Source organism: Cervus elaphus, chromosome 2 (assembly GCF_910594005.1).
Source record: "Cervus elaphus chromosome 2, mCerEla1.1, whole genome shotgun sequence".
NCBI classification, from domain to species: Eukaryota; Metazoa; Chordata; class Mammalia; order Artiodactyla; family Cervidae; genus Cervus; species Cervus elaphus.
In genome coordinates this window covers 36311925-36325483 of record NC_057816.1, presented here as the reverse complement: position 1 = coordinate 36325483, position 13559 = coordinate 36311925, and the positions used below count along the sequence as shown (strand labels likewise).

Sequence of the window (13559 nt, the reverse complement as noted above, 5' to 3'; positions counted from 1 at the left end):
TTGGCCACTAGAATGCGATTCTTTTGCTGGCTTTGAAAAAGTTAGCTGCCATGTTGTGAATTGGTCATGTGGCTAGGACCTGTGGGTGTCCTCTAGGAGCGAAGAGTAATTTCTGGCCAGCAGCCAGCAGGAAAATGGGAACTTTAGTCAGACAACTGCAAGGAGCTGAATTCTGCCAACACCTGAATGAGCTTGAAAGCAAACTCCCAACCTCCAAAAGTAAATGTAATCTCAGCTGCCATTTTGATTTCATTTTTGTGATTCCCTAAGCAGAGAATTCAGTTCTGCTGTGTAGACTTCAGATCTACAGAGATAGCGAGATAATAAATGGGTTTTGCAATATTTGTGCCAATTTGTTACATAATGTAAAAAATCAAGTATTCTTATTATTTATCATCTCTCTTTTGCTGCACTCCGTTCAGTAGGTTTCCCTTACAGATCTTTGAACTCTTTTATTTCATTTTTATCTCTCTGACAGTGTGATATTCAAATTGTCAAACCCTGTTTGGTATATTGCAGAGGAGGGTGAAATGAAGTGGCCCATCATGTTGTGATCAATCCCTGTTCAAAAGAATCAAAATTCTTGGTTTTCAAACCATAGTATTCTTGTTTCAATGCACTGCATATACTTTATACACATGTCTAACTTCGTTCATATCCCTGGCAAGACTTTGTAATTAATTCCTCCACCAAAGATACATTGTTTTTGGTTGTTTACTTACTTCTGTTAGTTCATGTTTTTTCCCCAATATTGAAGCTCATTTGCTTATCACTAGTGTAGAGATCTAATCCCTGAGATTTCTCTCTTCTATTTCTCTGTTGTTAGTGGTACATTAAAAAAAAAAAAATCTAGGGCAAATTTAAAAACTTTCCTAAGATTTGCATTCATAAAAATGGCTCCAGAAAGATAAAGAACATTACAGCATACTAACACATATATATGGAATTTAGAAAGATGGTAACGATAACCCTATATGCAAAACAGAAAAAGAGACACAGAAATACAGAACAGACTTTTGAACTCTGTGGGAGAATGTGAGGGTGGGATATTTCAAAAGAACAGCATGTATACTATCTATGGTGAAACAGATCACCAGCCCAGGTGGGATGCATGAGACAAGTGCTCCGGCCTGGTGCACTGGGAAGACCCAGAGGAATCGGGTGGAGAGGGAGATGGGAGGGGGGATCGGGATGGGGAATATGTGTAAATCTATGGCTGATTCATATCAATGTATGACAAAAAAAAAAAAAGAAGAATATTGTAAAGTAATTAGCCTCCAACTAATAAAAATAAATGAAAAAAAAAAAAAAAAAAGGCTGAGCATTTTACTCATGAAAAATTGAAATCAGGACAAATTGATTTTAAATGAAAGCCCCACATCCTTTTTCTCAAATATACAGATTAAATTAATATCCTTTTAACTTACTCGTCTTATTCAGCTTCCATTTCTCTATCAGCGGATAGCTAAATACTAATTTCCAACATCAGTGAAAACTTTTAGAACAGAGCTATTAGTACTGCCTCCCCACCTCCAATCAAGATTTATGCTCAGCTCCATCATTAAATAATACTTTCTGTTAAGTTGGACTTCAAACAGATGAATGCAATTCTCTTCATATGCCATTCAATTTGGAGCAAGATATTGGCTGTGGAGTTTTGAAAGACTGCATGATTCAACAAGGAAATTTGAGAGTAAAATTAACACTTATGAAAGACAGCTACTAAGGAATAGCAATTATGATTATAAAACAGCCTTCTGTGCCATTTATGCCATAGATAGAAAAAAATATTCATCTTAAGCTTTGATCCTGCTCAATACCTTTGTTTCTGTCATTTCTTCTCCTAAAATGCCCTTGAACTTCTTCGTCTACTGAAATTTCTCTCAGTCTTCAAAGTTTAGTTATTTCTGTTTCCTCCCAGGTATTAAAAGAATGAATTTCCTCCCTTTATTCACTTCCACCTCCATTCTGCTTTGATGAATTTAGATATTCCTGGACCTGTTACCCTCCATCATATTTTGAGCCCCAAGGGAGCAAGATTGTCTCATATTTGCGTCTTTATGTGGATACCATCTATATGGTATTAGGTATATATTAGATGTTCAGTAATTCTATGAAATAGAATGTACAATGTAACAAATGCAGATATAAATGTATAATGTAAAAAGGACTATGCACAATGCCCCCCTAAGTTTGATCTCCTACATACACTTAAAGGCAAAGGAAACACATAACAATATCTGCAACTCTGTTAATTTTTCTGAAAAAATACTCATATGAAAAAATGATGAGACATATAGAATGTGGTGGGTAATCAGAGTCTTTTAGTCAGTTCTTGGCTCAAAGTTAATTTACTCAAGTGAAACAAAACAAGAAAGTGTGCTGGAAACGCTTTATTGTCAGAAGTGGCTTATAATTTGAATGGCTACCGTTAATATTAGTTACTTTCACTTCTGTAAGTGTTAATACAATTCATGTAAAGCAGGGAAGCTTATGATCATTACTACCTGCTGTTGCTGGGATAATCAAAGACATAAAACACATGAAGGTATCTTAAAATACAAATGTGAGAGAAACCGCTGCTGAAAATTAGGCTGTCTTCTTTTACTATTTTACCTTTATTGAATCAGCACTGTATTCCTCAAAATAATTAGGTCAGTACATTTTATCCCGAAACATTCACATGAATAGTAGGCATACATTGTCATATCCAGTTAATTTGTTTTTTGATCACACTGTTCTAGCACTTTTCACTTCAAATTACTACTTTGTTTCTATTCATCTTACCTAGTTATAAACAAGAATTAATACCTTCTTGAGTTACCTTGAACATACAGAATATTGGGCATTCTCAGTTAAAAAATGTTGCATGAAAAAAAAAGTGAAAGTGTTAGTCGCTCAGTCGTGTCTGACTCTTGGCCATCCCGTGGACTTTAGCCCACAAGGCTCCTCTGTCCATGGGATTTCCCAGGCAAGAATACTGGAGTGGGTAGCCATTCTCTTCTCCAGGAGATCTTCCTGACCCAGGGATTGGACCCAGGTCTCCTGCACTGCAGGCAGATTCTTTACTGTCTGAGCCACCACGAATGCAATTTTCTCCTTTCTTTTGGTGCACTTTATATACGGAAAAGATTTCTCAGAATTTACAAGGGTAAAACAAATGGACTAATTTTTGGTAGCTAATCTAGTGAGTAATAATGAAACAAAACCAATGTTAAATAATGTTTTAGTTTTTGTTAAGGACACATTTGAATATAACAAATATCACTAGACCCTTCTATGATTTTTTTCCTCACTGCTTTTTAACAATTTTAATGTTAGAATTTATAACCAAATGTTTAACAGATTCAGTGTTTGGGGAAACTGAATATATAATTATTATCATCCTTTCTCTAGAACTAACTGTAAAGCCTTGTCAGATTGCCCAGTCATGTCTGCATGTTTCCATTATGTTTTTTTTTTTTTTGTAACCACAAGTCTATGTCATTGAGTTTGCCAGTATGTCTAGGAGCTAAGATCACAGGAAGAATGACCTGATATATGTAGAAATAGACAAAATGGAGAAGGAAGTGGAGGTATGAACCGGCCTTGCGCTTTGGAGTGAAATGATCCCTTCCAAAAGCCATTTTAGATCCCTGTCCCTAAGGCAAGTAATTATTCGAAGATGAATGTTTCAATCTATCCTATTCCTAAAATGTGCCCATGGATCCTCTCTTGAACCATAATGTTTTGGAAAGCAGTTTTCTGATAACTCATCATATTTCCTCTCTGCCACCACACTGAAATGTACCTGTCACTCAAATTAATCTCATGGTTTTGTTCTGCTCTCTGTCTTCCATTTTTATTAAGTTGGTTTTTTGTTGAAATTTAAGTTTCTGCTTTGTACAGACTACTGTATTAATAGTAGGATATATAGACAAATGTGACAGGGACTTTGTGTTCAATGAGCAACTATTGAATCAGTGGTAAACTATTGTTATCAATGGTGACTGACAGGGTATAGATGCCATATCGTGTGAAGATAATCAGGTAAGCACTTTTATTGTCTATAGAAATGATAATGAGGGATTCCTAGATGTTTCCCCACAGTTCATTGCAGAGGGAAACCAGAAAACATAAAGCCAAGGTCTAGTAATGATACCAGAAGCACAGTTGCTAGGGCATGGGTGGAAGCAGAAACTTGAGTGGTCTCTGTGGCAGGGGCAAAAGATAAGGGGAATCAGAGAGATTTTTGACACATGAAAGGATACTTGGAAAGCTTGAGGAATAGAGAACTGGGAAGGATTTTTACTATCTTCTGTTTGTTTTACTCTCAAAAGAAGGAACAGTATAGAAATAGTCTTGGTAGTCAACCTTGCCTGAAAAGGTCTCCCAGTCTACAATCCTGATTATTCTCTTTTCTCTGAACTTACTCTACTTTTCTTCATCGTCTTAACAAATTTTGAGATTTACTGCTGAGTTGTTTCCATATCTTGGCTGTTGTGAATGATGCTTCAATTACTATAGGAGTGCTAATATTTCTTTGAGATCTTGATTTCAGTTCTTTTGTATAAATACCCAGTAGTGTCTATCAGCAGAAAGCAAATGTAGTATATACATGCACTGGAGCTCTATTAAGCCTCTAAAAAAGAAGAAAATTCTGCAGTGTGTGGCAACATGGGTAAACCTTGAGGATGTTATGCTAAGTGAAATAAGCCAGTCTTGGAAAGACAAATTCTGCACAAATTCATACATCTTGTATCATGTATCTAAAGTATCAAATCCATAGAATCAAAGAGCAGAGAGGTGATTAATAGAGCCTAAAAAGAAGGGAAAATAGGGAGTTACCAAATCAGTGGGTTTCAGTGAAGCAAATTTATAAGCTTTAGAGATAGGCTATACAGTATTGTACCTGTAGTTAATGTAAGTAAAGTATATTTAAACTTTTGTTAAGAAGGTAGCTCTAATGTTAAGTGTTCCTACAGAAGAGTAAATAAACAAGATAATGCTACGTTGTTAGTGAATCTCCGTGTTCATGAATCTCATATTTCTAAGAGATGAGAGTAAATATGTGAATTGCTTTGACTCTACTTTTGACTTCTTATTTCACTTTGAATGAAATATCATGCTGAAAGTAAGCTAAGGAAAGTCTTAACTTATATTGGTCTTATTAACAGCCATTTTCTGAAAAATGAGGGATACCCTATTTGTGAAATTATGAAAGGTGTCTCAAGAGATACAATATCTGATCAGGGTAAACAGGAGTTTTATACAGGGTTTAAAAAGAGAAAAGTTAGACCTATATGATGAAGGAAACAAACAGGAAGCATAAAGACTCAGAGATGTGGTTAAGTGTGAAGTATAAGGCCACAGCATGGAATTCAAGGTGATGCAGTGGAACTGACCTGTAAAGTATGATGTGTGTGTGTGTGTGTGTGTGTGTGTGTGTGTGTGTGTGTGTGTGTGTGTGTGTGTGTGTGTGTGTGTGTATCTTGGAGGAGAGGTGAATAGTTTATTTTATCTCTTTCTAAACACTGGGATATTTCTAGCCTTTTGCTATTATAAACAATACTACCATATATAACCTCATACATATATTTTGTTTATGAGCAGTCATATCTTTAGAATACATTTCAAGAAGTGCCATTGCCAAAGGGTAAATTCAAGTGTTATTTGAAAGCTATTGTCAATTTTCCTTGCATAGAATATGTTCCATTTGTATATTCCCCAAATCAAGTAATATCTTGACTCCTTTGTCTCCCAGCATTGCTAACAATGTGTTGGTACTCTTCAATTTTTGTTAATTTGAGGGTGAAAAATAGTATTTCTATTTCACATCTTTTATCCTGAGTGGGGTTGAACTCCTCTTTATCTGACTAATGGTCATTGGTATTTATTTTTATGTAAACTGCCTGTTTGTCTCTTGAGCTGTTTTCAGTGGGTTGTTCTTTTCTTCTAGATTTCTGGAAGCTGTTTGTATATTAGGAGAGCATTTTTTTTTTCTGTGATAGGAATTTCAGGCATTTCCCCCAGTTTATAAATTGTCTTTGGACTTTGGTTATGGCATTTTTGTTCATGTAATTGAAAAGAATATCAGGTAGTTTAATTATCAGTCTTTATTTATAGTTTATTAGCTAAGAGACTTATCTAGAAAGTAGTCCTCCGTTTCAAGAAGATAAAAGAATTTCCCCAAGTTTTCTTCTAATACTTTGATACCTTTATTTGAAAAAATATTTTAAAGTGATATGTTTCAAGTAAATTCTGCTGTGTGGTGGTGGAGATTTGACTGTAGCCTGCCAGGCTCCTCTGGCCATGGGATTTCCCAAGCAAGAATACTGGAGTGGGTTGCCATTTCCTTCGCCAGGGGATTTTCCTGACACATGGATTGAACCAGCGTCTCAAACTCACATCTCCTGCCTTGCAGGCAGATTCTTTAATGTTGAGCAACCAGGAAAGTCCTCTGCTAAGTGACTTGATGTATATATTGGACATTTCCTTGTGTGCCTTTCTTTCCTTTCTTCTCAACCCATCTCTTGGCAACCAGTCATCTGCTTTTTAAACATTTACTCTGGTAAAAAATTCACCATAAAATGTACCATCTTGACCATTTTGGGTGTATAATGTAATAGTGGACATGAATGTGAGCAAACTCAGGGAGATAGTGAAGGACAGGGAAGCCTGGTGTGCTGCAATTCATGGGGTTGCAAAGAGTCGGACATGACTCAGTAACTGAACAACAAATATTCACGTTGTTGGGCAAGAGGTCTATGGAAACTTTTGTCTTTCAAAACTACAATATATACCCAATGAATAACTCCCACTTGTCACCACCCCCCCGCCCCCCGCCAACCAGTCCCTGGTAACCACCATACTACTTTCTGATTTGGAGTTTTACTGGTATAGAGACATTTAAAATGGAGTCATGCAATATTTGTGTTTTTGTGACTAACTTATTTCTTTTAGCATAATGTCTTCAAGTTTGAACCATGTTGTATATGACAGCATTTCCTTCTTTTTTCAGGATAAATAGTATTTCATTGCATGTATATACCATGGTTTCTTTATCCATTCATCCATCACTGGACATTTAGATTGTTTCCACCTCTTGGTATTATTAAATAATACTGCATTGAACATGGGTATGTAAATATTTTTTTGAAATTCTATTTTCAATTCTTTTGGATATATAGCTAGAAGTAATATTGATGGAGCATATGGTAGTTCTCTTTTTAAAATTTTAGAGCCTCTATATTGTTTGCTGTAGAGGTCAATAAAGGTCCATCTAGTCAAAGCTTTGATTTTTCCAGTAGTCATGTATGCATGTGAGAGTTGTACCTTAAAGAAAGCTGAGTGCTGACGAATTGATGCTTTTAAACTGTGGTGTTGGAGAAGACTCTTGAGAGTCCCTTGGACTGCAAGGAGATCAAACCAGTCCATCCTAAAGGAGATCAGTCCTGAATATTCATTGGAGGGACTGATGCTGAAGCTGAAACTCCGCTACTTTGGCCACCTGATTCGAAGAACTGACCTATTAAAAAAGACCCTGATGCTGGGAAACATTGAAGGCAGGAGGAGAAGGAGACAGCAGAGGATGAGATGGCTGGATGGCATCTCTGATTCGATGGACATGAATTTGAGCAAGCTCTGGGAGTTGGTGATGGACAGGGAGGCCTGGTGTGCTGCAGTCCATGGGGTCACAGAGTCGGACACGACTGAGCAACTGAACTGAAGTGATAGTGGTGTACCATTTTACATTCCCATTAACAATGTGCAAGAATTCCAGTTTTCCCACATGCTTGCCAACACTTACTGTCTTTTTCTATTTTGATACTGGTCACCATAAAAGGATAATAATGAGACAATATGATATGTGATTCTAAGTTTGATGTGCATTTCCCAAATGATTAGTGATGTTGAGTATCTTTGCACATGCTGGTTGATCATTTGTATATCTTCATTGTGCTGTTCTCAGTCGCTTCCATCATGTCCAGCTCTTTGTGACGGCATGGACTGTAGCCCTCCAGGAGAAATGCCTATTCAAGTTCTTTGCCCATTTTAAAAAACTGAGTTATTTGTTTTTTGCTGAGTTATAGTTCTTTTTGTATTCTAGTTTAACTTTTTATTAGGTATATGATTGCCAAATATTTTCTCACATTCTGTAGCTTTCCTTTTCTTTCTTTTTTTAATATAAATTTATTTATTTTAATTGGATGCTAATTACTTTACAATATTGTAGTGGTTTTCCCATACATTGACATGAATCAGCCATGGGTGTACATGTGTCCCCCATCCTGACCCCCTCCCACCTCCCTCCCCATCCCATCCCTCAGGGTCATCCCAGTGCACCAGCCCCGAGCACCCTGTCTCATGCATCAAACCTGGACTGGCAATCTGTTTCACATATGGTAATATACATGTTTCAATGCTATTCTCTCAAATCTTCCCACCCTCGCCCTCTCCCACAGAGTCCAAAAGACTGTTCTATACATCTGTGTCTCTTTTGCTGTCTCAAATATAGGGTTATTGTTACCATCTTTCTAAATTCCATATATATGCATTAGTATACTGTATTGATGTTTATCTTTCTGGCTTACTTCACTCTGTATAATAGGCTCCAGTTTCATCCACCTCATTAGAACTGATTCAAATGCATTCTTTTTAATGGCTGAGTAATACTCCATGGTGTATATGTACCACAGCTTCCTTATCCATTCGTCTGCTGATGGGCATCTAGGTTGCTTCCATGTCCTGGCTATTATAAACAGTGCTGCGATGAACATTGGGGTGCACGTGTCTCTCAGTTCTGGCTTCCTCAGTGTGTAGGCCCAGAAGTGGTATTGCTGGGTCATATGGCAGTTCTATTTCCAGTTTTTTAAGAAATCTCCACACTGTTTTCCATAGTGGCTGTACTAGTTTGCGTTCCCACGAACAGTGCAAGAGGTTTCCCTTTTTTCTGCACCCTTTCCAGCATTTATTGCTTATAGACTTTTGGATAGCAGCCATCCTGACTGGCGTGAGATGGTACCTCATTGTGGTTTTGGTTTGCATTTCTCTGATGATGAGTGATGTTGAGCATCTTTTCATGTGTTTGTTAGCCATCTGGATGCCTTCTTTGGAGAAATGTCTGTTTAGTTCTTTGGCCCATTTTTTGATTGGGTCATTTATTTTTCTGGAATTGAGCTTCAGGAGCTGCTTGTATATTTTTGAGATCAATTCTTTGTCAGTTGCTTCGTTTGCTATTATTTTCTCCTTTTCATCCCGTTGATTGTTTCCTTTGCTACCTAGAAGTTTTTAAGTCTAGTGTAGTCCTATTTTTACTTTTTTCTCCTATGCTTTCGTGTCACGTCCTAGAGCTCATTTCCAAATCTAATGTTGTGATGTCATGACACTTTCCCCCTAAGTTTTCTTTTGGACATTTTATATGTTCAGGTCTTACATTTAAATCTTTAATTGATTTTAAGTTAATTTTTATACAGTATAAGTAAAGGGTCAATCAAACTTTGTCTTTTGCAGGTAGATGTCTAGTTTCTCAGCACCATTTGTTGTACATTCCCCACTGTGTAGTTTAGGACCCTCGACTAAGCTCATCTGACGGTAAGTTTTCTTTCTGTGCTCTGTTCTCTGATATTTTTCACTCTGTGTGCTAGTACCATACTGTTTGGTTACTGCAGTTTGTAATGTTTTGAAACTGGCAAGTGCGAGGCCTTCAGCTTTATTTTTATTTCTCAAGATTATTTTGGTATCTAGATAACAAATTCAATATGAATTTGAATTTAAGAATTTCAGATGAATTTTGGGATTTTTTCCTATTTATAAAAAATGAAATTATGATTTTGATAGGGACTATGTTGAACCTACAGATAGTTTTGGATAGTATGATAATTTTAACAATGTGAAGTCTCCCAATCCATGAACTTGGGTATCTTTCCGTTTGCATCTTATTTCTCTAGTCGATGTTATATAGATTTCAATGTACAAATCTTTCACTTCCTTAGTTAGGTTTATGCCTAAGTATTTTATCCTTTGTGATGCTATTGTAAATGGGATTGTTTTTGTAATCTCTTCTTCTGATAGTTTATTGTTAACATATGAAAACATTACTGATTTTTTATATGTTGATTTGTATCCTACCAGTGTGTTGAATTCACCTGTTACCTAATAGATTTTTAGTAAAGCACTGAATTTTCCACGTATAAAATCATGTCATCTGTGAACAAATAATTTTAGCTGTTCCTTTCTGATTGGGATACTCTTTCTTTCATTCTCTCTCTTTCTTTCCCTACTTGTTCTGGCTAGAATTTCCACTGCTATATGTTGAAAAGAAATTGTAGGAGTAGGTATATATGCCTTGTTCCTGATCTTAGAGGATAAATTTTAAGTCATTCATTATCGAGGACACGGTTAGCTGTGGACTTTTATACATTACAAAAACAAACAAACAAAAAAAACTATGTTAAGGTGGCTTCCTTCCAGTCTTATTAGTTTGTTGACTTTCTTAATCATGAAAAGGATTTCAATTTTGTCTAATGTTTTTTTCTGCATCAGTTGAGATATTCATGTATTTTTTCCTTTTGTTCTGTTAATGTGAATTACCTTGATTGATTTTTCTGTGTTGAATTGTCCTTGCATTGCAGAAATAAATCCTTCTTGGTCACTGTGTAACCATTTTAATATGCAACTAAATTTGGCTTGCTAGAATTTTGTTGAGGAGTTTTGTATCAATATTCATAAAGTATATTGCTCTGTAGTTTCTTTTCTAATGGTTAGTTTATCTGACTTTGGTATCAGAGTAATTCTGTTTTCAAAGAATAAGTAAGAAAATGGACCCTCAGTTTTGTTTAAAGTTAAATGAGAATTGATTTTAGTTCTTTAAATGCATGATACAATTCCCTATCATGTAATCAGATTTAAGAATTTTCTTTGTTGGGAGATTTCTTTTCATTACTAATTGAATCTCCTTACTTGAATGTAACTGATGTATGCTTATTTAGATATTCTATTTCTTTGTGATTTAGTTTTGGTAAGTTTTTTGTGCTCCTTGGCATTTGTCTATTTCATCTATCAACAGGTTATCCAAACTATTGGCATATGATTTTAGAGTACTCTCTTATAATCCTTTTTAGTTCTTTTGTTTGAAGTAACAAAGGCTGTTCATTTCCTAAACTAGAAAGGGCATCAAAATGCACACCTAAAAACTACTATTAATTTAAATCAAGATAAATGAAAAACTGATATGTATGTTGTTTTGAAAAAAAAGCAAAAAGAAAACATTTTAAAACAAATATAAATATTTTTAATAGAATAATATAAAACATAGAGCTTAATTCCCACAAAGAGCAATGAATGCCAGTAAAAAATGGAATAGTATATTTAAAGTAATAAAGAAAGTAACTGCCTATGTATAAATCTATGCTCATCAGTTATATTATATATAAACTAATGCAAAATCATATTTTAGTCAAACAAAATATGGCAGAATTAATCATGAGTAGAACTGCATAAAACACTATTAAAAGGTGTTTTTTCAGGTAAGGGTATAATGATCTTTTATGCATGTTCAGAGATGTAGTAGAAAATGAAGACCATCAGAAAAGGTGATTATGTGAGTGAAGCTAAATAAATGTGAGATTTAAAAAATATATTAATATATATATGGAATTGACCTATACCAAAAGAAAGCACATTGGGAGGAAGATAATTGACATCATATTCTAAGATTCTTATCTAAATTAGATTATATTTTAATATATCAAGAATGTATGTTCCAAACTCTAGGATAAAAACTAAAATAATTTAAAAATTCTCAAATATCTCTTATATAATATGATTTAAGATAAATGAAATTATAATTCAAGGAGAAAGAAAAACATGAAGTAGGAGTAATGAATAGAAAGAAAATAGTTTGATAATGTATTTAAAGTAAATATACTGGTAATTTTTTATTTGAAAATGATCCATTAATGGGTGTTAATGCAAAGATGTTCACAACTGCTCCTCTGTCCATGGGATTTCCCAGGGCAAGAATACTGGAGTGGGTTGCCATTTCCTGCTCCAGGGGACCTTCCCAACCCAGGGATTAAACCCATGTCTCTTGAGTCTCCTGCATTGGCAGATGGATTCTTTACCCATACAGCCATCTGGGAAGCCCCTACTAAAAATATACCTTGCATAAAGTTACAGAAAGGCGAAAGGATATGGAAAGTTATACTATGTGAGCATTAATCAAAAGAAATCTGATTTTGCTATATATTAAAAAATGTATTTAATATACAAAGCAAACTATTGTGGTTAAAAGGAATCTTTTATAAAGAATCAATTTTCAGGTAGATACAGCAATTATACTTTTGAGTAGGTGTAATAACATACGTTTAAATATAAAATGAGAAATTGATGGGGATATAATTAAAATAAGTCCAGAGTAGTATTGTAGAGTTAATCATATGTTTTTCATAACTGATAAAATAAGCAAAAACATCAGTTTGAATATAGAATATGGTAACTGTGATTTAAAGCCATACTAATTGATATATATATATACACATACATAGATACATACAGAGAGAGAGAGAGAGAGAGAATGCTCCATCTCAAATCTGTAATTCTACCATATATATATATATATTTCAGATGCTTGTGAAATATTTATCAAAATCTACCATATCCTGGACCACAAAGCAAATATCAGCAAATTCTGTGTATTGAAATCCTACAGAGTATTCATTGATCACAGTACAAATAAGTTTATGATCAATATTGAGAAGATAAAAATTCCTAAGCATTTGTCAATTAAGTGTCTAAATAACTTGTAGTTCACTTAAAGTAGAAATAAGAGAATAGTTTCAATTGAATGTTGATTAAAACATTCATATCAAAAACTTATAGGGTAAAAGTAAAAAAAAAAGAGGGAGTTTAAAATGTGACGAAATGAAAAAGGTTGAGAATCAATTATCTAAGTATCATTGCAAGGAATTATCAAAAGGATAATAAAAATAAAAAAAGCAAAGGAAAAAGAATTAAGTGAAACTAAAAACACAAATTTATTAAGAGTATAGAAAATTAACTAAATCTGAAGTTGATTCTTTGAGAAGACCAAAATAAATTATTAACTTCTGGGCAAAGAAGAATTAATAAATAAAGAAGAGAAGATTAAAAACAACATCAGAAATTAAAAGTGAACATCATTCCAGAAAAGTGAGTATTCCTACAGAACTCATAGGCATTAAAATAATAATTATATATCGTGAATAAAGTATTACATTCAGATAAAATTTATATAAGCTGGATAAATTCTGAGAAAAGCACAATTCTTCAAACTGACATAAAGTTACAAAAAAAAAAAAGTCTGGATAGTCCTATAAATATTAAATAAATTATAAGTATAATTAGGAAATTTTTCTCTTGGAAAATTCCAATCCATATGAATGTATGAAACTGTGATTTAATTCAGGATAGTGGTGGTTTGGGGAGAAGTAAATGAGGTATAAATCAGAAGAGAGAATTAGGGGATATTTGGACTGCTAGTAATGTTCTGTTTCAAGAGCTGTATAGTAAAAGTAATTACATGACTGTGTTTTGTGATA

The 13559-nt window shown here is 34.4% G+C and overlaps 1 long non-coding RNA gene across 1 annotated transcript in view; it reads left to right on the top strand.

Annotated features, from left to right (window-relative positions):
• Nucleotides 1–13559, top strand: part of LOC122676486 — a 233972-nt gene that overhangs the window by 39750 nt on the left and 180663 nt on the right. The window contains exon 2 of the long non-coding RNA XR_006335595.1: nt 9493–9573. This is a non-coding gene — a long non-coding RNA (uncharacterized LOC122676486). The remainder of the gene's footprint in view (nt 1–9492; nt 9574–13559) is intronic.